A 23,317-nucleotide genomic window follows, 5' to 3' on the forward strand; every position below is an offset into this window, starting at 1 on the left:
ATGTTCTCAGCTAATCAGGGTGCCCTGCTGAGGTCTATAATTTGGTTGCTCTCCATGGATCTTTGCTCATGAGGGTGTCCTGACAGTATCTTCCCTAATCAGGGTTACTTCCCTTTTTCACATTTTGTTTTTTTTTCTTTTTTTCTCTATTTTGTCTCATTTTTTTTTCATTTTATTTTTTCTCTTTTTCCAATTGTCTTTTTTCCCTATATTATCTTTTTTTTTCCTTTTTCTACCAGTTTTCTTTTCTTCTTTTATCTTTTTGTATTCTTCTCCTCTCTGTTTTTTTTCCAAATTTTTCTTTATCTTTTTTCTTTCTTTTTTTCCCGCAACTTTCTTTTTCAAAAAATTTCTATTTTTCCTAATTTTTTTTCTTCTCTTTTTTTTTTCCCCTTGAGAAAGGAAAACTCAACCATTTCCCTGCCACACCAGGAGAAAAAAACCACCCAAATCCCTCACCCTGCAGCATCCCCAGCAAGCAGGCAGCACCACGATTCCCAATCCCTATTTTCAGTATCCTCCATCCAACACTCTTCCCAGCCCTGCTTCATCCCAATAAAAAATTATTTCAGGGAAATAATTAAAATAAATACTTTTTGTCCCCTCACCCTGGGACAAAAACCCGGGTATATCAATATCCCCAGTAGAGAGGAGGAGACACACTCTTCTCAGGGAAGAGAAAAAATCCTGATGCAAAAAACTTTTCCCAGGAAAATCTGGGCAGGAGCAAAGTCCTTTATTCCAGGAAAACCGGGCTTAGTAGCAGATGTGGAGTATTTATATGAGGTTGTGTAAATACAGACAAGACCACCCGGCAGACATCACCAGCACTTATAAAAATCTAAAATATGTGACAGGAAAAATCCCCATTTTCTACTCAAGCTACTACCCCTCAGGGCCCAAAAATGAGTTTAAACTAGTGGGATTTATTAATGCTCCACATCATACTGGTAATGCAGGGATGGCCCTTCCAACTGCATCCCAAATCCAGGCTGTGATCCCATCCCCAGCTACAGGACAGCTCCCCTCTGATGATGTCAACTCAACCACAACAGAGGCTCTGGAGTTTTTCCTGGGAAAATCCGTATTTTTCCCCCTAAAAAGGCGAGAGGGGGACAACTATTAAAAACTGTTCCTGCTGTTGAGGAGTTGCCCAGGGCCAGAGAAGGATGGGGATGATGGACCATTCTGGGCTGGAACAAGGATGCTCAGGGATGCTCCGGCTCCCTGTGCACAGGGTGAGCAAGGATATATGGATCATCCTGGGCTGGATGCTCAGGAATGCTCCAGCTTCCTGGACCAAGGATGCTCTGGGGGAAAAAGAAGCCCCAAGCACAGACATACTCAACTTTCAGATTTTTCCCAGAAGGATTCAGACTTATCTATATGGAAAACTTGACTGGGATTGGGGGCACAAGCTGTATTCATACACTCCAAAGCGAAGGAGGAGTGAGCAGCCGCTCGCCTGAATAAACCCGGGATCTGACCCCAGGATGTGGTGGAACAGGCTCATGTTCCCGTTATTTTAAGCCAAGGTATCATTTCACCACCGATTCCCCTTCAGTTCCATGTGACACCGATCTCACAACCTGAAAATAAATGGGACGCTGCTCCCCTGCCTTCCAAGGAACAGAAATAGAAAAGTTAACTGTAATAACGCAGGCGCCCAAATACTTTATATTCATTATTTTTCCTATTTTGGGTTATTTAGAGGAAGGAGAAAAGCTCCAGAGCTTGGGATCACAGAGGAATTAGGGGGATTTTCCCACGGAAACTTAAAAATAAATAAATAAAAAGCATCACTCTCCAGGCATGATTGGTCCCTGTCAGCTGCACAATCCCTGATTTCTTACCTGAAAATGTGATGTTCCATGTGCCAAAATAGCAACAATTATTTTTCTCATTTGCCACCCACAATGAGCCCAACCAGGGGTTTTGCTGTTTGCGGCCAAAAACCTCTGATTTAGGATTATCCCTATCCTCCTGCTCCCTGGAGCTACTTCTTATTATTATACATTAAAATAATTTGTTAGAATATAATAAGATTATGTTACACTACAACAATTATATTTTATTATAGATTATATTTACACTACAATCTCAATTTCTTGATTGAAACTTCTCTTTTATCTGCTGGGAAAATTGTTTGTGCCTCACATGGGAAATAAATGTCACTTTTTACAACTACAACCCATTCGGCACCAAGTCTCCAAGTTATTTTTTACTCTATTCCTGCATCTCCAGGGATCTCACCTCTATGATACTTAGTTTCCTTGCTTGCAAATGGGATGTGAAGTCTAAAATTCATGTTATAACCCAAAAAAACACCACCAGGGCAAGGATTTTTCCAGGAATCTTAAGCACCCGTGATGCTCACAAGCTTGACTGCTTGCAGGGAGTGCGCACCTGTATCATAGAATCATAGAACACAGAATCATGGGGGTTAGAAGGGACCTCTGAAAATCATCAAGTCCAACCCCACTGCTGCCGCAGGAACACCTGGGGCAGATCACACAGGAACACATCCAGACGGGTCTTAAAAGTCTCCAGAGAAGGAGACTCCACCACCTCTCTGGGCACCCTGTCCCAGGACTCTGTCACCCTCACAGCAAAGAAGTTTCTCCTCACATTAAGTTGGAACTTCCTGTGTTATAACTTGGTGCCATTTCCCCTCGTCTCATCCTATCTCAAGGTACCACTGAAACGAGACAGGCCCATTCTTGATACCCACCCTTCAGATATTTATAGACATTAATAAGGCCCCCTCTTAAGTCTTCTCCTCTCCAGACTAAACAGCCCCAAGTTTCTCAGCCTTTCCTCATATGACAGATGTTCCAGTCCCTTCATCATCCTCGTAGCCTCCATTGGCCTCTTTCCAGCATAGCCCTGTCTCTCTGGAGCTGGGGAGTCCCAAACTGGACACAATATTCCAGATGCAGTCTTAGGAGGGCAGAGTAGAGGGGGAGGAGAACCACCCTTTACCTGCTGGCCACACTGATCTTAACATATCCCAAGATACCATTGTCTCTCTTGACCACAAGGGCATATTGCTGTCCCATGGATAACTTGTTGTCCACCAGGATCCCAAGGTCCTTCACCATGGGGCTGCTTTCTAGCAGGTCAACTCCTAATCTATATCCATGCATGGTGTTTCTTCCCTGGAACTCCCCATAACACAGTGTGCAGGGATGTTGTAACTCACATCAGGAAAGTTATTTTCGAGTACTTCAGAGGCTCAGTGACTGGCTCACCCCTTGCTCGAGGAGGATGATTTTCTGTCCACAAAGGGGACAACAACGCGCGCTCAGCGCTTGCTGCACCACCCCTGCTTGAGAATTGCCTCTTATCAATCAACCCATTGATAACTTGCTACTACAAACAAATCAACCCATGAATTTCTGCTATAAAAGGATCAATCAATAGGTTTTTAATTGCATGTTGGTTAGAATTAAATTGTATTTAATGTTATTAAAATGGAATTTAATTTGATTTAGGTTCAATTGCCACCAGGTGTCCCCCCCCCCTTCTAAAAAAGCAGGTATTTATAGCAGTGTCTCATCCCCACTGCCCCCAGTCCCAGCGATTAATTAAATTAGCACAAAGAAGGGCTTGTTGAGGGATCCAGCCCCACGCACTCCAACTGGCGACCAGGAAACAAAGGGTTTGATTCTGTCGGCTTGGTGGAGGGTGCTGTGAACCCTGGCCAGGCGCTGGAGGGGGGCCGGGGGCCAGGACCCCCTCCCCAGCAATGCCACCCAATGGGGAAAGAGCCACCCTGGATCATGGTGGGATGTGGGGTGGATGGGGAGGTGGGGCTTGGGTGGGCACAGGGGAGAAGGGTTCTTGCTAAAGGGGTTTTGCCAAGGGGGTCTTGCTAAAGAAGTCTTCGCTAAAAGGGTCTTGCTAAGAAGGTTCTCACTAAGGGAGTTTTGCCAGGGGGTTCCTGTTAAGCAGGCTCTTATTAAGAGGCTTCCTAAAAGGGTCTTGCTAAGAGGGTCTTTGCTAAGAGGGTCTGTAAAGGGGTTTCCTGCTAAGGAGGTTCTCGATAACCACGTTTTGCTAAGGGGGTTCTTACTAAGGGGGTCTTGCTATGAGGTTTTGCTAAGGGGTTCTTGCTAAGAAAGCTTTTGCTAAAAGGGTCTTGCTAAGAGGGTCTTGATAAGGGTATTTTGCTAAGGGGGTTCTTGCTAATAGGCTTGTAGCTAAGGCAGGTTTTCAAAGAGGTTCTTGAAAAGGGGGGTTTGGTAAGGGGTTCTTATTAAGGGGGTTTTGCTCAGGGGGTTCCCATCAGGACCTGGCAATCAACAATCACAGAAGGGGGAACCTTGCACGCCCCAATCTGCTGAGCCCATCCCAACTCATCACAGGAATGCAAGGACATGCCTGCCCTGAGCCCCTCTCCCAGCACCAGGAATTGGCCCAGTGATTCCTGCTGGGATAACAGTGCCAGGAATTCCTCTGGCTTCTCCCTCTTGACCCAAATCCTGATCAAGGTAGTTGCAGGGAAAATAAACACCCCCGAGGAAAAATTCCAAAATGTTCAAAAAGAGGGAAAAGCAGCTCAAGAAAATGTGACAGCAGGACTGGAGGGGGGGAAGGGGCGAAGGCATCAGGAGGGGCGTAGGTTGGCACAGTGGGAAATACTGAACTGGGGATTATCCCATGATGGGGAATACTTCGGGATGGGTCAGACACAGCAGCAGGAAGAACACTGCTAAAAATGTACCAGAATCATCAAAACCTCACCCACAGCCCCAGAATTGCACCAGAATCCCTAAAACTGCACCAGCATCCCTAAAATTGCACCAACATTCCCAAAATCGGACAAGCATCATTAAAAGTACACAAGTAGCCCTAAAAATTGCATCAGCATACCCAAAATTGCACCAGTTTCACCAAAAATTGCACCAACGCATCCCAAAAATTACATCAGCATCCCTAAAATCACAGCAACATCCCCAAAATTGCACCAGCATCACTAAAATTGCCTGAGCACCTCTAAAGTTGCACCAGCATCCCAAAAATGGCATAAGAATCCCCAAAATCACAACAGCATCCCAAAAATTGGATGAGTATCACTAATATCACACAAGCAGCCCTAAAACTGCATCAGAATCCCTAAAATTGGATGAGCATCTGTAAAATTGCACCAGGATTCCTAGAACTGCATAGGGATCCCCAAAATTGCACCAGCATCCCCAAAATTGCACCAGCAACCCTAAAATTTGATGAGCACCATTAAAAGTGGACAAGTATCCCTAAAAGTGCACCAGCATCCTCAAAATTGCAGAAGCACCCCCAAAATCGCTCCAGCATCTGTAAAAGTGCACCAGCATCCCAAAAATTGGACGAGCATCCCCAAAGGTGGACAAACATCCCCAAACTTGCTACATCATCACTGAAAATTGGACCAGCTGCCCTAAAATTGCACCAGCATTCTAGAATTACACCAACATTCCCAAAATTATACAAGCACCCCAAAATCTCACCAGCACCCACAAAAATGTATAAAGACCCCCAAAATTGCACCAGCATCCCTAAAAAATTGCACCACCATCTCTAAAGTTGCACCAGCAGGCCCAAAACTACAAAAGCATCCCCAAAACTGCATGAGCATTCCAAAAAGTCATATTGACATCCTTAAAAATCTCATCAGCATCCCTAAAGTTGCACCAGCAGGCCCAAAATTGCAAGAGTATCCCAAAAATCTACACCAGCATCCCAAAATCAGGTGAGTATCATTAAAATAGCACCATCATCCCTAAAACTGCATCAGCATCCCCAAATTATATGAACATCCATCCCCAAAATGGCACCAGCAGCCCTAAAATCACTCCTGCATCTCTCCAACTGCCCAGCATTCCCAGCGGGGCCACTTTGCCTGTGCTGATCCAGCTTTTAATTATTGGCTCATTAGGAGCACCAGAATTATCAACTGAAGCTGCATCCAGCCCTGCATCCCACTGACGCACCCCAAATCCAGTGGGAACTGCCAGCAAACGACCCCGCTAACTAAGGAGAGGAGGCAAAGCAGCTGCTATCCCAGCATTCTCTACCTCCTATCCCAGGAAAAGCGACAGGTGGGGAGGAAAGCCTGGAATATATTTAAAATAATGTGGTTTTCTTAAATTTATTTATTTAAGAGGATAAATAAAATAGATTCCTCATCCCATTATTCCCCATCAGCTCTAAATCCCATCCTCACCCTGGAAATCCAGGCATATGTCCTGGGATATAGTCAGGTGTAACACTTGAGACAGATTCAAGTCAGTTAAGACCCCACCTAGAAATTGTCTCTTAATCCTAGTTTATTTTACACATATTATTACACAATGGTAGAATAAGTATTTATTATTTATTATCATCATTATAATTTATTATTTAATATTTATTGTTTAATTTTATTTAATCTTTTTTAATTTTTCTTCATTTTAATATTTTATTTATGTATTTATTTATTCATTATTTACTTACCCTGTATTGCTGTTTCTTTAATTATTGCTCTTTATTCCTTTTTTCTGATCACCAAGTTTGTTCTTTGCTGTCCTGCTGAAAAAACACTCCCCAGTTTACGGAGTGATTCACAAATTCACACCTGCAGGGTGAATATTCACCAAAAAAGCCAGTTTCCACCCAACAAACAACTTCAAAATGGAATTTAAAGACAATTTTTAAACGTTAACCCAAGCTCCAGATCCAAAGGGGTGTATCAAAATGTCTCACTATTTTTTTTTAATGACAATTACTTAATTACCAGAGTTAAGAGATGTTGGATCAGAGATACAAAGAAATTTCTGCACATAAAAGCACTTTATAGAAAAAGGATTATATTGGGATTGAAATAATAAATAACAATAAATATAAATAAATAGTTGTTTTTTTTTTTAATTCTCCAGCAAAATTCATGTGCTCAGAATCCTGATGTGGGTTGTTTTTTTTTACATAATTGTATTTAAATTGGGCAAGTCCTAAGCAGGAATCATAGAATCATAGTATCATGGAATCATAGAATGGTTTGGGTTGGAAGGGACCTTAAAGATCATCAGGTTCCAACCCCCCTGCCATGAGTAGGGACACCTCCCACCAGCCCAGGCTGCACAAGCCTCATCCAACCTGCCCTTCAACACCTCCAGGGAAGGGGCATCAACAACCTCCCTGGGCAACATGTTCCAGTCCCTCCTACCCTCACAGTGAAGAATTTCTTCCTGATGTCCAACCTAAATCTCCCCTCTTTCAGTTTAAAACCATCACCCCTTGTCCTGTCACTGCCCTCTCTGGTGAAAAGCCCCTCCCCAGCTTTCCTGGAGCCCCTTGAGGCACTGGAAGGTGCTCTAAGGTCTCCCTGGAGCCTTCACTTCTCCAGGCTGAACAGTCCCAGCTCCCTCAGCCTGTCTTCATAGCAGAGGTGGAAGAGGAGGAAAAGCAGAAAAAGGTTGTAGTGAGGAGCCAGGGTGGGGAGCATAGGATGCTCCAGGGGGGGAGACCCCACCCACCACCATCCAGCCCATTATTTATAATTAGTTATTAGGAGCTGATCAAGGGTCTAATAAAATAGATGACACAGAGGAGAGTTGACTTCCAAAGGGTCTTCCCTTTGTGAAGAGGCAACAGGAAGATGCTGAAAAATAGGTGGGGGAATAGAAAATGGGGGGAAAAAAATAAAAAAAGGGGGGGAAACGGAAAATATAAATGTATCGAAAAAAGCATTAAAAATGTTTAAAGTGGTTCGGATCCACTGCCACCATGGGAGCTTGGAACAGCTCTTCTCCAGTCTGCCTCAACACCTTCCAGTAGGGTTTGGAACCACATTTTGAGGGATTTTTCCAAAGCTGATCCTATATGGGGAAATGAAGCTTGAAAATTAAATATTCTGGATTTTTTTTTTAGATATTTTGAAAAGTTTTGGCTTGTTGCTGGATGAGCCAGGGGGATTTTGGTGCCAGGAGTGAGATGAGGATGGAGGAGCCCAACCTCGGGCATGGTGGCTTTGATGCCCCAAGCAGCAAAGAAAAGGGGAAAAGAAAAAGGCAGGAAAAAAGCAAAAACTTAAACCAATGCTTAAAGAAGGGAAAAAAAAAAAAAAAAAAAAAAAAAGAGAGAGAAAGGGACAAAAAAGGAGAAAGGGGAAAAAATTAAAAGGGGAGAAATAAAAGGTAAGGAAAAAGGGGGGGGAAAGGGGAAAAAAAGAAAAAAGGAGAAAAAAGGAAAAAAGGAAAAGGTGAAAAAAAGGAAAAAAACCTCCATTGGCAAACACACCCTCCAATAGATAATTAATGATAATAAAACAGGGGCAAAGTAAAATAGAAACCTCTAAAAAAATCTCAAATTTGGATTATTTTTAATTGGCTTGATGGGATTTAGGGATAGGGAAAAGCCATCAGTGGCAGCTAGGAAAGGCAGAATCCAGCCCAAAAAAATGTTATTTTGGTTAAAACTTTTTCCATCATTTATCCAACACCTTGTGGAAGTCAGAAGCTCCATATGGAACATTACTGCATTGTTTTTTTCCCCTCATCGACCCAAGCAGCATTTCATGGCAGCTCAGAAAAATCTCCTGCACCTGCACTGGAATAATTTGGATATTTTTGGAAGCATCAGTGGGGTTGAAGCCCTCACTTGGAACGTTTATGCCATTTTGGTGGGGTTATCTGGATATTTGGGATTCTCCTGCTGGTGGAAGCAGGATGGGACAAGTTGCACAGCATGGAATGCTGAAAGATGGTTGAAGCACAGAATGGAAAATCAAATTATATGAAAAAGTAAAATAAAAAATTTAAAATTGCATTTAAAAAATGAAATTTAAAATAAAAGTAAAATAAAAAATAAAAACAAAAAATATTTTTTAAATAATCATGTAGATATGGTGCTTAGGGACGTGGTTTAGTGATGGGCTTGGTAAGTCCACTTGATGACCTTAAAGGCCTTTTAAATTATTTCAGGATTCTATGATGCTATGAAAAAAATAAAATAAGATAAATAATAAAAACAAAAGGAGATTAAAAATAAAATTAAATTAAATTAAAATACATTAAAAAATAAAAAAATGAAAAATTAACATTGGACTTAAATAAAACTAAATTAAACATTAAATTTAAAGTCAACAAAAAATTAAATACAACTTTGTGGGTGACATAAAGTTATTTTGAGTTGAAAGAGGCTCTACACTGGAGGTTCAGATCCACACCATCATCTTTCCAAGCCCCTCTTCCCCATCCAACCCCTCCCTCCTCCAGCATTGCTCCCTCAGATCACCTGCCTCCCGTTAGCCACAGAGAGCATCCCACTTTTGGTACTTTTCCTCCAAAAAAAAACCCTAAAATGACATGCCAGAAGCTTGCCCCTACTTCCCAAATGCCAGTTCCAGACATGGTGCAACCCAATAAGGTTGGACTTTCTCTTTTGGAACAGGGAAAGCCAAAAAAATCCAATATAATCTGGCAGGGAAGAGCTGAGGCCAAATTCCCAGCTTATTTATACAGCTGCACATCACAGCTGGGCAACAGCGACCTCTTCCAGGCTGGATCACAGGCTCCATCCCATGGGATCGTAGCTCCATCCCACCCAGATTAAAGCTCCTTCCTAACTGATTGCAGCTCCATCCCAGGGGATCATGGCTCCATCCCACCCAGATCATAGCTCAAATCCCACCCAGATCACAGCTCCGTCCCAACTGATCATGGTCCCATCCTGCTGGATCATGGCTCTATCCCATGGGTTTCCCATGGGAAATTACCTGGAGCACTACCTCAGCCCTTGCCCGGCCGGAGTGGGATTGAAACCAGGTCTAAATTCAATTGGGCCTTAACTCCCATCCTTCTGGATTATTAATTTGAGTTTAATGATCCTATTAATGATCCCAGGAAATAATTCAATTTTGGGTTAATTAGAGAACATTTAACATCCCTCTTTGGCTGTGGTGAAAGTTACTTAGGAATTGAGTTGTTGGGTGGCGCATGGGATGTTAAGTCCAAGTGAGAGTGGCTGGATTCTGTAAAATTATCCTGCTAAATTAAAAAAAAAATAAAGCATTTTTCCATAGTGAAATTAGGCCAGAGCAGCTCGTGGGAAAAGCAATTAGGCAAATCTGAGAGTGTCCCACCATATCCTCAGGAAATATCCCCCTGGTATCCAATGCACATCTCAAAGCCAACACTTCCATTGACCTGAAAAATCCACGGAGTCATTTCAAAGTTCCTGGGAAAAGCAAAAACCCCCCCAAAGTTCAAAGGCACTGGTGGTAGGAACTCATTTTAGCCCCAAGTTGGGAAAAAAAGTGATTCTCTGGTGCTCCAGTGGGATAAAGCCTTCCCACCACAACATACCTTCCCCTAGTTACGTGAAAAAAAAAAGACATCCTTAAAAAAATGGTAAATTTTCTTAAAAATTTAATTTTTCTTTTAAAATGGGTCATCTCCTTTCAAAAATGGGTAATTTCCCTTAAAAAAAAGGATTTTTCCTTTAAAAATAATTACTTTTTAAAATATTTCCTTTTAAAAAGGTGATTTTCTTAAAAAAAAAAAAAGATAATTCCTTGAAAAAAAAGGGGTTGATTTTCTTGAAAAAAGGCAATTTCTTATTAAAAAGGGAGAATTTCCTTTAAAAAAGGGAAGATTTCCCTTGTAAAAATAATATTTCCGCTAAAAAAAGGATGTTTCCTTTAAAAAAAAAAAGGAAGATATTTCCTTTAAAAATTGAGGTTTCCTTACAAAAAGGCAACTTTATTTTTAAAAATGTGATTTCCTTAAAAAAAAAAAAAAAAGGGGAGATTTTCTTAAAAAAAAAAAAAAAGCCATTTTCTTTAAAAAATGCTATTTCCTTTATTTCCCCTTCCCAAAAATGATGGGTGGGAATGCCGGTCATCACTTTTTTCCCCTTCCCCCCCCCCGCCATGATATCAGAGGGTGTTTAATGTCACATATATACAAATTATTATGTCAATAAAAATGTCATTTATAGATACTACAAAAATCCAGGGGGTTACGGGCCCCCCCCAGGCTGGTTTTGGGGATCCATGGCTGCAAAATGCCTTAAAAAAACAATTTTGGGATAACATGGAAGCATAGAGTTCCCTTCCCTGCCCCCCGCCGCCAGCTCCCTCATTAACCTCTCCCATAATTAGCGGCCAGCAATTAACTTTTGCCCCTAACGAAGGAGTCACAGCGCAGGGAGTGGAATAAAATGGGAGGGAAGGGGGAAAAAAAAAACAAGGAGAATCCCAATCCCAACTGCTCCGTATGACTTAAATCCAAAGAAAAAGGTGTTATTTTTAAATCCAAACCACCTCAAAATCCCAATATTTCACCCAAATCCCTCTCCCCATCCACATGGAGCTGCAAACCACCCCAGAAACATCAAATCCCAATTTTTGGGAGGATTGTTGTTTTTTTGCCAGCATCCCCCCACTTTTCCACCACAGGATGACGCCGAATCCACCGACTCGGCACTTCCCAGAGACACGAAGCCCTGAAGCTTCGCCCAAACCGGAACCGCCGGATCTTCCCCCCCTCTGCTCCCGCCGTTTTTTGGGATTTCAAGGGAAAAGAAGTGGGGAAAAAAAAGCAAATTTCAGACCTTTCTACACCTATTTTTCGACTTCTCACTGCAGACAGCTGCCCCCGCATCCCGGCCAAAAATAATCCATCCCCCCTTTCCCTTCATCTAATCTCTCCGGCTAGGAGTTGGAAAATATCCCGCTGGGTATAGGGTTTCCCGTTACCCGGGCGAGCAAGATAGTGGGAAAAAAGATCCTCAGGAGCAAGAAAAAAACGGGAAGAGCCCAAACAAAGAACAGGAGCCAAGCTGAGCTTCGACACCCGAGTGGGATAAAGCAGGGGGGGCTTGGGACACACACGGATCCTTCAGCAAAACTTCCTGAGCTGTGCGACACCGCTGGCGGAGCCGCCCCCCTGCGGATGGAAACATGCTAAAAAATTTTTAAAAACAAATAAAAATAATTCTAATTATTTCTTTTAAAGCCCCCTCAGATTGCTAAGAAGCTATTAAAGCAGGCGTGTAGTATTTATCCGACTTCACCGGTGTGGGGGGATGTGCTGGAGGGGCCCACGAAGCCATCCCAAAGGAAATGGGGTGCTCTGGAAGAAGGGGGTGCCCGGGGGGGAGAATGGGGGTGCCGGAGCAGGGGGTGATTCCCAGGCCACATTTCAAAGCTGGCACCAAGCCCACGTGGCAGCACCATGTGTGTGTCCTCCTGCAGTGAGTGCCCTGTGGGTGCTCGGGGGGGCACCCCAAGGTAAAAGGTGTCTTGCAAAGCTGGCATAAAGTGCACCCCTCCTGCACTCCTCCCTCACCCCTACCCCCCTTTGCATGGGAGGGAAGGGGCGCAACTTTCCAGCTGCAAAATGCAATGAGTCTGAGGGGGGATGCAACCCACCACCCCGGGGGGAAGGCCCTGCAAGGGGTTGTGGGGGACTGCAATTCAGCGGGTGGGGTCTGCAACCACCTGGGGGCTTTACAACCCCGGGGGGGACATTGCAACAGTCGGAGGGGCAGGCTGCAAGCCCGCGGGGAACACTGCAACTGGTCGGGAGGGGTCTGCAACTTCCTGGGAGATTTGCAACCCCTGGAGGGGCTGCAAACCCCCGGGAGGGACACTGCGACTTGCTGGGGGGGCTGCAGAGGGCACTGCAACTGGTCGGGGGGTTTGCAAACTCCCCGGGGGGAAACTGCAACCGGCTGAGGATCTGGCAGAGGCTCTTGCAACCGGCTGGGGAGGCACCGCAACCCTCCCGGGGTGCAATGCAAGACCGAGGGCTTTGCAGCCCGTCGGGGTTCTACAGAGGGTATCGCAAATGGCCGTGGGGGGCCTGCAAACTCCCGGGGGGGAGTGTTGAAACGGTTGGGGGGTCTGCAACCCCTGAACGGTGATTGCAACCGATCGGGGGGGCTGCAAACCCCGGAGGGGGCAATGCAATCGGCTGGCGGGGGGGGAGGTTGCAACATCTTAGCGGGCATAGCAACCGGCCGCGGGCGTCTGCAACCGATCGGGGGGGTTTGCAACTCCCCCGGGGGACACTGCAACCGGTCAGGGGTCTGCAGAGGCTATTGCTACCAGCTGGTGGGTTATAAACTCCCTGGGGAGGCACTGCAAGCGATCGGGGGGCCTGCAACCCCCGGGGAGGTATTGCAACCGGTCTGGGGTCTGCAACGGGTATTGCAAACGGCCGGGGGGGCCTCAAAGCGCCTGGATCATTCCAGCCACCCCAAATCATCGCAACCGGCCCAGGAAGCGGGGGGGTCACGGCAGAGAACCGCAACGGCAAACCGCAGCGAGCTAGAGGTCAGCTCGGGGCGGGGGGTGGAACCGGACACCGAGGACACATCGAGACACCCACCCGCAAGTTACTTCCCGCACCGGAGGGGCTGGAAGCGGGGGGGAAGGGGGTCCCCGCCGCCGCACGTGCCCCGCCGCCCGGGCTGCTTTGTCCGTCCGCCCCGCCCCGCCCACCGCCTCCCCCCCGGCCCACGGTGAGTGACAGCCCGGCCCTACCTGCCCGCCGAGCCGCATCCCCCCGCGCCGGCAGCGCGGCCGCTCCGCCGGCCCCGCCGCCCCCGGCCCGCCGCGCCGCGCGCCCCGCCCCCCGCGGGACACGCCTACATGGGGACACGCCCATCTCGTGACCCCGCCCCCACCCGCTGGGTCGCCGTACGCCCCGCCCACCCCGGGACACGCCTCTCGCCGCGCCACGCCCCTCGGGACACACCCCCGGCCCGCCCCGCGCAGCGCCCCCTGCTGGCGCGCGCCCTGCCTGCACCCCCAAACCCACCGAGCCCCTCCGCAGCCTGGGGAACACCCCAGCACTGGGGACTGCCTGGGCCCCCCAGCAACATCTACCCCCCAGCACATCTGCTCCCCCAACAGCAATTGCCCCCCCCAGCAGAATTTTTCCCCCCCAAACACATTTGCCCCCCTCAGCCACACTCCGAGCCCTCCTGCTGGCATTGACCCCCTCCACTCACAGACCCGCCCCCTGCCATGTGCCAACCCCCTGCGTGCCACCCCACCCCACAGGCCAACTCCCCCACCATGACCTTTCACTCTCCCTTAAATTTAGGGCCCTCCAAAAAGTCCCTCTCTGGGACACTTCCCGTGGGATCATCCTCAGAAGCAAAGTATTTATTAATTATTATTATTTGGGAGGGTATTGGCTTCCCCCCCTCACTCGAATTTTGGCCACACGAGACATTAACACCTTGGACATTAACACCCAAGGACCTTGAGATGAGTCTTCTCTGGAGTCACTTCCACTGGGAGCACCAGGAGCGCTGGGTCCTGCAGCCAGACTTTCCAATGAGGCTGGTTTTTCCCAGATCAGCCTGGGCACACTTGGGGTTTTCCTAATTTTCCTTCCCCAATGAAATAGCTGTCAAACCCAGGTCCAGTAATAAATGCAGGATTTCTGCCCATTTCCTAAGGAGTGTTGAATGGGAGAAGGAATCACTGAAGTAGTCCTGGAATCCTTTTGGGATGGAATAGAATCAGCTCCAAAGGATATACATGGTTTAGAGCTCTCCTGATGAAGGTTGTTCTGGCACCAGCAGCAGCGAGCATCCCGCATCCCGTGTCTGCTCCTCAAGCATCCCAAGGTCATTCCCTGAGCATCCCATGTTCCCTCCTCAAGCATCCCAAGTTCGTTTCTCAATCATCCCACATTCCCTCTTCAAACATCCCACATTTTCTCTTCAAGCATCCTTCATTTCTTCCTCAATCATCTCACGTTCCCTCCTCAATCGTCCCAAATTCATTCCTCACACATCCCCTCAAGTATCTCCTTCATCTTCTCCAATACCTGTTTCCTCCCCTGGTTTTGGAAACTCCCGCTCATCCTCCAGGACAAGTAGCCAGGCCTTGATTGTCCCTCCATTATAGTACACAAAAGCCACTTCTTTCCTTGAAAGTGTTTTCCAGAGGTTAATCCTCCTCCCTGGTTAAAAATAAAAAAATAAAAATAAAAAATAATAAAAAAAAAGGGGGACCTGCTTTCCCATCTTTTAGACAGTAAACTGAAAGTCTCATGCACTCAATTTTGGGGATTTTCTGCCCGGAAAAGCATCTACTAGGTCATCTCCGGGCATTTTTTGGTGGAATCCCAGCCCACAGCCCTGAGCCAAATTCATCTGAATACAATGACACTTGCACCAAATCCAGCTTGAAATCAAGGGATTCCCCAAATTTTCCCTGTCTGTCTCACAAAGAATTCATATTAAACCTGATTTCCCTCATTTTTGTGGTACTTCACAAACCCCCAGGGAAATTCCTCTTAAATAAGTTCATTTTTTACCTCTGCAAAGGATTTTCCTGGGAATAATAAGAGATTAAACCTCCCAAAGGATTTACAAACATTATTTTTGGAGCCACCACAAATTTTAAATAGTAAATAATTCCAAGTGATGCTACAGATTCAACATCTAATAGCTAAATATCCAGGAGAATATAATTAAAGGCTTTATCAATAATCCATAAGCATGAGAAAGATGTATTGAGAATAAATTACGGATTCTGGAATGGCTTGATATTCCTGGAGGTTTTCCCATGCCACATTAAGTAAGATTAAAGTTTATATCTCGCACGGGATTGATGGATCGATAATAAAGTGAAGCCAAAAGAAAGGATTTTTGCCTCAGCCAAGCAGGTGGGATTGAGTGGGAAAACACCTGAAAAAATGTGATTTCTCTCCCCACCACACCAGCTGAGCAGGGGTTAATGATGGCTTGTTAATGATGGGGTCCTTCCAGGGGAAAATTGCTGCATAAATGAAAATTATGGATCTTCTTATGAGGAAATCCCTGCTGCTATCTCCTTCCTTTCTGCTTTTGGATGTCAAGGCATAATAAATCTGTGGCTGGTTCTTCCTTGTCCTTCCATGCAAAATTCCTGTGAGTATCCAATGGACTGAGCCTTTCTCACACATTTCCAGGATAGAATAAAAAAGAGAATCAGGGTGTTGAAAGTGACATACCTCCATCTCTTGGGAAAACTTCAGAGTCTGTTTTCTGGAGGTGATAGTGGCTCGTTGAGGTAGGGATGAGCTGGAGGGGAAAAAAATCTAAATAATTATAAAACACCAGAAAAAGAAAAATCAGGAGCAATTAATAAAAATTAAGCAATAAACCCCCCTTTGACTTATTTTTTCTCTTTGGATTTTTTCAGTCATTGGGTTCCAAAAGCAAAGTGGAGATGTCAGATCCAGCCCTTTTAAATGTCGGCTTCACCTGAGATGTTCTTTCACTTTGGCTGGGCTTCCACAGTCCTTCCCAAGCCTGGCTCCGTGCTGGGAGCTCAACCTTCAGGCTTTCCCAAACAATACCACCACGGAGCCAACCATCGGCAACTCCTGGAAACACAGGAGTCAGCAGAGGGAGAAGCAGGAAGATGGTCACAACTCTTTAATGATGCAAATTGAGAAGCAGCCATCATAACAAGAGAGTTGTTAATTCTCCAACAAGTACGCAGATTCCAATGCTGACTTTTCTGAGGCTTATTTTTTTTATTTAGCAATAAATTTAATACTTGCCTCTTGAAGCAAAGAGACAGATGGACTATAAACTTTGAATTTTGAGTAGCTTTACTTCCATAGGTTGGTGTAATCTCTGATTTTTCCTGAAATTACATCTGGGAAAGTTTGCAGGGATTTAATTCTGCCTTTTTGCAGCCCTATTTGACCAGCTGCCTTTTAATTTTTTTTTTATTTTTTTTTTTGCATAGGTTACCCAAAAGTATCTAAAATACCACCTAAAAGGTTCATACTTTTTGCTGTTGGAGTCATGTCAGAGGCTTGCTGATGGACCTGAGAAAACCAAAACACTATGTCATACCTCCTCTGCAGGCAAAGGGAAGGAATATAATTTTTATGCATCCATTGGGATGCAAAAATCCCCAGACACAAGACGAAAACCCAGGGCCAAAATAAAAGGGTGCCTTTGGAGAACATGGGTGCATGGTTTTGGAAGGACCACAAAGTCACAACACAGAAGAAAGGACTCATCTCCTATATTTTTTGCAATTAAAAAAATCAGGTTGGAGGTGAAGAGAAGCATCTGGCCAGGGAGGTCAGTGCAGCCCTGAGAAGTGGGTGATCTACATTCTTGGACTATCCACATGTGGCAGGGCAAAGCCCTAGCACTGTGGTGGCAGGCTGCCCAAGAACATCCTTTTTACCAATGACTCTGTAGTGTATGAATGTCCAAAATTTAATTTGGGAATATAAAAGCCACATCCCATATGCTCTGGACTCAGGGAGAGGAGACCTTAAGAGCAATGCTGTGACTTTTGAAGGAAGGTCCCACAAGCCATCCAAAGTTTTGACTTTGCTCCTTTGCTCCAGGCCCAGCCAGTTCCCAACACAACTCAGTTCCCTGCCACCACATACAAATAAGGAAATAAATTAATTTTAGGGAAAAAAAAAAACCAAAACAAAAAAACCCACAATCAACAACAACAGCAGCCAGCACCTCATTTCCAAGCTGCTGCTTGGGGAACAAGGGGGAGGGAAATCAACAATATTTGTCAAATGAAAAAGGGCAAGAGCAAGGGATAAAACTGTAATTAAAACTGCAACCAGGCTTTGCCACCAAAATAACTCCAAGTCTTGCAGACTGAGGTGACCGCCAAGCTCCTGCCCCACAAATCTGGGCTATTATGATGAAGGAAGGTTGTGCCGAGTCACCCAACACCCCACCGTGGACACCCAGCTTCTGGCAATGTCGCCAACCCTTTCCAATAAGGAGTCATCATGGACGGCTCAATTGTGAACGAATTACTATGGACAAGCATATTATGGGCACATTAAAGTCTAATGAGTGGCCAGTGATTAATGCCATTATGAGGAATACCAAATAGAACTAATGATGATTGAGCCACTTAAAGTGACGTATCAAGGGTTGTGTTATTGATAACTCCTTGGTTTCTTGCCTAAAAAACTCATTGGTTGGAAGAGGATGACACAGGTAAAGGTGAGAGGCTTCCAGAAGCAATGATGCAAGGTCCCCACACTGATCCTCTCCTAAGGATAAGATTGATGAGAAAGAGCATTTTTTGGAGAAATGTATGGGAAATAGTTCTTTGGGGAAACAACTCGCCATGGGCTTTAGCCCCTTTGGGAATGCCGTTATAAAAGCACGTTTTAATTTTTAGCATCCACCCACAGACCCTGTTCTGGTCTTTCTTTTTCCCCTTGACCTTCTTATATTAATTTTCCATGAGTGCTTTTCTTCCTTCCTTTATCTTTCCCTCTACTCCACCACTTGCAGTACCCAGTAAGGGCTCTATAACCCCATTTAGAGCTTCCTCTCCTCAGCTGGGCCAGATTTGGTTGCCACCCTTGGCCTTTGATCCCATGGGGAAATGTCACCCTATGTGGGCATGATGATACTTAAGAGTCCCCAGAGGACAACAGTAGGACTTCTATTTAATATTTTTTTTAGGGAAATCACCCTGCAGTTGTTTTAGCTTTGGAGAGCCAAGTATCCAACAGCATTTTTTGTGCTGAGGTACAAATTTACTGGGCTCAAATAAATTTGCATTTAGTATCAAAGTCCACCAAAACCAAAAAACCACCAGCTTCCTCCCACTTAGGAATGTTTTGAGCCAGGACAGCTGATGACAGAGCCACCCCATCCTCCTCCATCCACCTTCTCCAAATGACTTTGAGTTGGAGTCAGACTCATCCTGCCACGGGAAACGCTTTTGCTCCTCCACCTCCCACCATGTTGGGGCTTTTAGAGGCATCTCCTCTGGCTGGGCTGGGATTTATTATTATTTTTTTATTATCTTTGAAGTGACTTCATATCCCATCTTAATATTTTTTGAGCATTGCAGGATTTGTTCTGTTTGAAGTCTTACATCCTCATTTCCCATCAGAATGATTAAAACTGATTTCCTCCATCAGCAAGAGAAAAATAATCCAAAATGGGTTCTTGCAGGAGCTGTATCCCCACCGGAGCCATTACAAACCCTCTCTGATTATTTTAACCTTCTTTTCTTAGGGATTTCTCTTCACAAAAGGGCAACTTGACTCTTCTTGGCCATACATCTCCTCCAAGAAGTTGGGAGGGAACTATTTAACCTTGTGTATTTTCAGCACAGAGAGAGGGCTGGGGGATTTAAATAGATCTTGTTTACCACCACCATGCTCCCAGAGGTATTTTTAGAGGGGTAACTAGATCCTCTCAACGCCTTTGCTTCACTTTCTCGGGCTTCCCATCCTCCGACCCCATCCCTGCACCTGTCCCAGTTTGTATCCAGACAAACTGAAACAGGATGGGTTTTTCCCATTGCAGTCAGCTGGGTGGTGCACCCAGGGACTTTTCAGGTGAAGGGATTCAGGCTGGAAAACCATATCCAAGGGGTAGAAGCTCTGGTCAATGAAGAAAACATGGGAAAAATGGGGACAGAGAGCAAGCAGCACTTGGGGATCCAGCTGTGCCTGCCTTTACCCACCTTTTAAATCCCATAAACTCATAATATCCTAAATAAAAAGTGTACTAACATAATTAAAATCAACTAAATAAATTTTGAAATAAATTATATACATTTAAGAAATAATCACAGACTCACAGAATATCAAAGGTTGGAAGGGACCTCTGAAGACTGAGTCCAACCCCCTGCCAGAGCAGGACCAAAAACTAGGACAGATCACTTAGAAAGGCATCCAGACAGGTCTTGAAAGTCTCCAAAGAAGGAGACTCCACAGCCTCTCTGGGCAGCCTGTCCCAGGGCTCTGTAACCTCACAGAAAAGAAGTTCTTCCTCATGTTGAGGTGGCACTTTCTGTGCTCGAGTTCAAATCCATTGCCCCTCGTCCTGTCACAGGGCATAGGTGATGAGACGTTGTCCCTGCCTTCTTGATGACCTCATGTATTTGTAGATATTAATTAGATCCTTCCTCAGTCTCTTCCTCTCTAGACTGAACAGCCCCAGGTCTCTCAGCCTTTCCTTGTAAGGCAGGTGTTCTAGTCTCTCCATCATCCTCACAGCCTCTGTTGGACTCTCTCAAGTAGATCCCTGTCCCTCTTGAACTTGGGAGCCCAGAACTGGACACAACACTCCAAGGGAGGTCTCACCAGGGCTGAGTAGAGGGGGAGGAGAACCTCCCTCGATCTGCTGGACACACTCCTCTTAATGCACCCCAAGATACCATTGGCCTTCCTGGCCACTTAAAAATAAATTAAATCTATTAAACTCTGATGACACCTTGAGTACTGTGTCCAGTTCTGAACATAAAAAGGACATGGAGCTCCTGGAGGCAGTCCAGAGGAGGCCACAGAGATGATGTGAGGGCTGGGGCAGCTCTGCTATGAAGACAGGCTGAGAGAGTTGATGTTGTTCAGCCTGGAGAAGAGAAGGATCCAGGGAAACCTTAGAGCACCTTCCAGTGCCTGAAGAGGCTCCAGGAAAGCTGGGGAGGGGTTTTTACAAAGGCTCGTAGCAGGAGGAGAAGGGGTAATGGATTAAAATGCTGGAAAAGGGGAGATTTAGGTTAGACATTAGGAAGAAATTCTTCACTATGAGGGTGTTGAGACATAAGAACAGGCTGCCCAGGCATGCTATGGATGCACCATCCCTGGAAGTATTCAAAGTTAGGTTGAATGAGGCTTGGAGCCACCTGGTCTAGTGGGAGGTGTCCCTGCCCATGCAGGGGGTTGGAACTGGATGATCTTGAAGGACCCTTCCAACCCAAACCATTCTATGATTCTATGAATATCCTAAATAATCTCTGAAATACACCAAAACCACCCCCAAAATACAAACAGCATCTTTCCATCCCAGGGCCCCATGACTGTCCCACTCCTGTGTCAGTTTGCAGCAAATCCTTGTAAAAGAGCCTATGCAAATGGGGGAGTTGGAGGTTCTGGGGGTGGAAATTACGGGTTTGTACCAACATTGCAACAGCTCAGTTTTCCATGGCATCATGGGCTCCCAACCTGGGAGAAGCCACCCCAAAAAGGGGGTCCCAAGGTAGGTCCCGCCATCCAACAACATCACCAGCGTAAGACTTAAATATCTTTACAAGAGAGTAATATAATGCCATCCCCAGCTTAAGCTCCATATCTACCAGGCGTGAAATTAGTTCCAGCAAGCTGCAGATTTGCCACTAATAAAAATATTTATCAATTCACTGGTCTTCAAATCAGGAGCAGAATATTTTCTTGCTTGCCTCAACGCCTGTTTCTTTTTAATTCTAATGTTGGAGCATCAGGGAGCTCCAGCTTAAACCTGTGAGTTTTACAACTGCGCAAAGAGTTTTAAATCAGTTCCTCTACTGCCAGGAGTTTCAGCATTTAATATCATTTGATATTAGATTATGTTGGACAAAATGAGCTGGGCATGGTGGATTTTTGTTTTTTAACCCAAAAAAGGCCACATTGACCCAAAGCCACCCCGCTTTCAAGGGCTGCGCCTTGAGAGATGCCTTACAAAAGAGCTTTGATCCATCTGATCCTGCCTTGCAGCCCTTGAAGTGAGATGACCTCTCCATCCTCCTGGGCCTAGTGTTTAATTAGCCTTGGTGCTAATTGCATCTCTCTGATAAGCTTGTTTTGCCCAACTCCCACCACCAGGGTCTCTTTTCATGCCTTTGCCAAGAAATGCCGTAACTTCCTCGTCTTTTCCTTGGGGAAGCCCATCCCTGACAATAAAGCATCCTTTGAATCACTCCAGAACAGGGCAGCATCTCCCATCCATCGGTGCCTACATTAATTATTTGGGTCCAAATAAATCCTTTGCACTGGGACATGAACACCCAACAGCATCCAGACTACCCTGCTTCTCCTTATTTACCAGGGAAAGCGTGGTGTGGGTTGAGAGCCTTGTCAGGAAAGGCTTTGAGGTACCTGCATTATTGATATCAAATATGCTGGGCCTGGTATTAACCATTTTTCCATCATTTGTCATAGGTTTGATGCTTCCTGCCCAAATCCTGATTTGGATGCAAGTTCAAAGTCTCGGTGAAACTTGGATCTGCAGACATTCCCACATCAGCCTGTATCCTGGGAAAAACCACAACTATGAAGTCTCTCCCAGAATCATCCAATCACTGCAAACAACATGAAAATCCTGAAAATTTGCAGCTTTCCTGCATTTTTTAATTCATATTTTATATTCAGTGTTGCTTTCTTCTCCCTTTCAGCTTTTTTTTTTTTTTTACAGGTGCAATGTTACTCTGTCACAAGCAGTAAATTATACCAAATCCTAGCAGGTGAAAGCTGTGAAAAAAATCCTCATTTTAGGACAGCAATGAATTATTCTTTGGCCTTAAAATCAAATTTTTGCATTCAACTGACCAGCTGATGAAGCAGCCTGGTAAAGCAAATCACTGTCAAGGAAAGGCAGAGGCTGGGATGAAGAAGAGGGTTTTTAGGATTATGGGTTTCGTTGCAGGCATGTTGAAGAAATGTCTAAGGAACATAGTCCTTGGAAATACCACACCAATAAGGTTTGTTTTCCCAAGTACCTTCTCTCAAATCCTTAGCCATGGATATACAGTTGTGCTCAAAGAAACCCACTGCCCTGCTGCAACCCTCTATGTGCAGTGTTGAGATATTTTGGAACGTGTTGGGATGCTGGGCATCATTCCATCTTCAAATCTTAGTGCCTGAGTTACCGCCAGCCCAACAATACAACAGGTAGGATTAAAACCCACAAGCAACATGGCTAAAACCTGGCCACTGGATGTGGTTTCTGGGGAATAAATTAGATTTATTCCTCCATCTCTGGCCAAATATCTGGTTTGGCAGTGGGTTCAATAGCTGAATGACTGAAGTTCTCTGCTGCAACCTCTTGGACTTGCTTAATTTTGTCATTGCTGGCATCAAGAAATGACCAGGTGGCATCAAGAGGAGATAATAAATAGTGAAAAGACTAAATTGATCCTGTAATGTGCTAAAGATGCTGCTGTTATAGCTGTGGATAAAAGGTAGATGGGAAAATTCAGTAAAGTCTCGTTGGCTGATGGACAAAGATGGGAAGCCAAATGATGAAAGAGGAACAGCAGGAAGAGAAGGGTCTCTACAAAAACAGGGATATGTAGAAATTTGGATTTTACAAACTATAGGGGTCTAAAAAGGAAAATAAATGAGAAAACAGAGAAAAGCAAAGGGAGATTCTGAAACCACAGGAGCAAATGTAGCATTTCTGATTGCCAGCAGGAATAATAGAAAATAACAGAAAAGAAAGGTTGGGAAAGAGATGGCAAAGATGGACACTACCAGTGTGGGGCTCACAGAGAAAGAAACCAAACCTTCCTGGTGGGATTAGCAGCACGAGATGGCATGGGAAGGAGTTTGCCATCAAACAGGTTGTA

General features: G+C 45.1%; 1 protein-coding gene across 3 annotated transcripts in view; it reads right to left on the reverse strand.

Moving 5' to 3' along the window:
- The window catches only part of PKNOX2 (PBX/knotted 1 homeobox 2), an 89,781-nt gene extending 76,194 nt beyond the window's left edge, over positions 1-13,587 (reverse strand). The window contains exon 1 of one of the 3 annotated variants that reach the window (XM_051638726.1): positions 13,508-13,587. The gene's annotated coding sequence lies outside the window, so the exon portion shown is untranslated. Of the gene's footprint in view, positions 1-6,474; positions 6,771-13,507 lie in introns of those variants that run through there. The other 2 variants (XM_051638721.1, XM_051638723.1) reach the window with 2 other exon arrangements.
- Between the last annotated feature and the right edge of the window lie 9,730 nt (positions 13,588-23,317).

Source organism: Apus apus, chromosome 22, assembly GCF_020740795.1.
Source record: "Apus apus isolate bApuApu2 chromosome 22, bApuApu2.pri.cur, whole genome shotgun sequence".
Lineage (NCBI taxonomy): Eukaryota > Metazoa > Chordata > Aves > Apodiformes > Apodidae > Apus > Apus apus.